This window comes from Anser cygnoides, chromosome 2 (assembly GCF_040182565.1).
Source record: "Anser cygnoides isolate HZ-2024a breed goose chromosome 2, Taihu_goose_T2T_genome, whole genome shotgun sequence".
Taxonomy (NCBI): domain Eukaryota; kingdom Metazoa; phylum Chordata; class Aves; order Anseriformes; family Anatidae; genus Anser; species Anser cygnoides.
In genome coordinates, this window is record NC_089874.1 from 84,508,446 (window position 1) to 84,511,821 (window position 3,376).

Sequence of the window (3,376 nt, forward strand, 5' to 3'; positions counted from 1 at the left end):
CTGCTATAAGAGAAAAAAAAAAAAAAAAAACACTTCTTCTCCGCACACTCCACACTTACACAGCTTCCACAGCTCCACAGCTTACACAGCACAGTGGTTCCACATCCACACAGTCTTCCTTATTTGAAAGCTCAACACAGAATCATAGAAACATTTTCACATCTTTGCTCTGAATTTGGCAATTCACCATCCAAGTCTTACCTCTTTGGGGAGCTAGAGCAGCAAGGTTTTGTCCTGAGGCAAAAACATTGTCTGAGAAGCACAGGTAGCCAAGTGTCAGACCAGGAATGAAAACAGCAGGATATTTGACTTCATAAAAAGTAGCTAAAATGAAAGAAGTAACAATCAATCTATGTGTACACAGACTCAAGAACCTAGTCTGCAGCAAGGAGCAAGCCTACAGCAGCTGCTTACCAGACACAGGGGAGAAAGGGTGAAAAACACCTTATTTCCAGGTTAAACACATCAGTGCACAACAAGGGCCAGGTGCTCCCTGAGTGGCTGGGAGCCAGGAACTCAGCACAGTAACACAGCTTTCAGGGCAGGAGCCTCAATAGCCGGGGCCCCACTAACTGGGGCCCCATCCTACAACTGCCCGCCAGAGCGAGGTGGTGGATGGCAGCTGCAAGTCCCTAACAATGTGGAAGAACCAGGGTCAAGCTAGAAACACAAGTCAGCAAATCAGTCTAAAGCTCGGGCCCAGGAAGAGAAGCTACAAGCAGATGCAGCCCAGTGACCACGAGGCAGGGCTGGGTCAAACTGAGATGTTAGTCCACAGCTCGTTGTCCAGACCCCAGCTGGTCACAGACATGGCTGTAGAGCACCTATGAGGGCTTCTTGAGGAAGTACAGGAATTGTACATGTATATTGTCTATCCAACCAAGAGTCAGACGAATACTCTGTCCTTGCAATTTAATAGGGATATTGAAAGAGCTCACTGTTTTGCAGTTCTGTCCCTCACAAGAAGTTTGTGAAAATACCTGCAGGCGGGGAGAAGGCATTTGATTCATGCGACCCTTGTCAATGCTGTTCATTTTCATAAGGAACAAATCCATGCAGCACTATCAGCACAGCCCGATTGCAGGGGCTGTGAGGACTGATCACAGGTGGCAAAATCCCACTGTGCAACCGTGATGCTCTCTGGAGCCTTGGATGGATCGGAGAGAAATCCTGCCAGCAGCAGCAACTTAGAAGCTGCTAATTAAACACAAGTTTCTGCATGTAGAGATGAGGAAACACTAAGTGGACCAAAAAGAAGATAGGGCAGTTAAGAGGGAAGGGGAAATCTGTGTTCAGGGAAACATCACCAGCAGAGCAGCAACACCTCTTTTAAATGTTTGGGGTTTTGTGTTTTGTTATTTTTTTCCATTTTTTTCTTCTCTTTTCTTTTCCATTCAATGGCCAAATGTAATTAGTTTGAGGGAAGTAGTCTGAACCTGAACCATCAGCAGTAACCAGACAAAAACATTTTATAGGAGAAAACAGGAGACTCAGTGCCCCAGTTGCTATCAACTCTTTCACAGGCTGTGTAAGAGTAAGCCTGTGTCTGGCTTGCTCAAAACATTTTCTCTCCTTTCAGCCATCAATTTATGAGGAGAACATCTCCGGGAAACTGGTTGAGATGAAAGTTTTACCTTCACAGATACCCATTGTAGCGTCCAAAGCTATTTTACTAGCAAGGCTGGATGTCCTGGTGAACTGTGTAGAGTGAACACAAATTGAACCTGTGAGTTTACAGTTCTTTTGGCCCCAAATTATCTGCCACCAGCATCCAACCTTGGCTGGCTCCTGCCTCCACAGCTATATTTAGGGCCGTTGCCCTGTGGGCCCAGAAAGCACCCCATTCTCCGTGGGAGCTGCTCTCTTCCATCACCCCTCATGGAGGCAGTCACTTTCCTCACACACACGGAAAAGAGTTTTCTGCCCCAATTGCCATGTAACTTTCCTCTCCTCGTGTCAGAGGCACTAGGACGCTACCTGAGGGAGGGGTTGCGTGGTCCAGGCACTTGGGAGGGGAACGGCCACTTGACAGGCCACATACAGCCCAGAGCTGTGACTGAAGGCCTGGAAATAATGCATGGAGCAGCACCTCCTCTGTGACAGCCACTTCTGCAAAGGGCCACTCAGATTTCATCACACTGACAGTGGGGTTAACACTTAGAATCATTAAGGTTGGAAAAGACCCCAAATCATCTGGTCCAACCATCCCCCTACCACCAATGTCACCCACTAAACCATGTCCCCAAGCACCACATCCAACCTTGCCTTGAACACTCCCAGGGATGGTAACTCCACCGCCACCCGGGGCAACCCGTCCCAACGCCTGACTGCTCTTTCTCAGTAGAAATGTCTCCTCATTTCTAGGCTAAACCTCCGCTGGTGCAACTTGAGGCCATTCCCAATCCTTTTCCTAAGTGGTACACAGTCCTCAACTCCCTTCTCTCTCATCTGTTGAGGGGTCCTGGATTTACCTTTCTAATTACCTCTTTTCTCCCCTACATCATATGATGAATTCTTTCTACCTTATCCCTCATTTCTTCACCACAGGCTCTGAGAAGCTGTTGCATCTTCTTAAGCCACAGCAGGTGGAGGATATGTAAGATTAGAGATTGAAAGGCATTTCAATAGGAGTGAAGTTGGACACAAAAAAGTTTGAGACCTTTCCCTTTGAAGCTCCATGACAAGGAACACCTTTTAATGTGAGGGAGCTGCAAAATTCAGAAAAACAATTTGTGTAGCAAAAGACCAAGCCAATCTTTTTCCTAAACTCAAAATAATCAGCTGTTACCTCCGGTCATTTTCCACCAAAAGTGTGGACACTGAAACACACAGAGCAAAAACGAGCCTCTGAACGTGGAAGGAAACTGTAGGGGCTCGTACGTGTCACTGGGCAAGAGTGAAGGCAGCTTGTCCTGATGATGGATTGCTCGTAATTAGCTATACTAAAGACCTTAATCTTAAATGGTTTGATCTGCTCAGGGGATAAACCGAACCAGTATGCTCACAGAGTTGAGTTAATCCCTTTCTGCACTCGCATTTGCTATGGCTGTCGTTCACCTGTAAGATTTGTTGGTCCTACACAAGCAATGGGGTGAGAAGGCTGACGTTATTATTCACTTTGGGGACAGTCACTGAGCTCCCAGCGGGCTGGAGGAACCGTGCGAGGCTGACCTGCCTTGAGGAACCCCCTTTTGCCCAGGAGGTCGTGGCTCCTGGCTCTGCCCCAGGCCTGGCTCGGCTCCTCAGCTCTCCCCTCACAGCCCCCTCCGCCCCCACAGGCTCGGAGCCGCCATTCCCCCACACACCCGGCAGGCGCCGCCGCTGGGCGCCGGGGCTGGCCGCGGCTGAGGGGAGGGCGGGCCGAGCCGCCATTGCG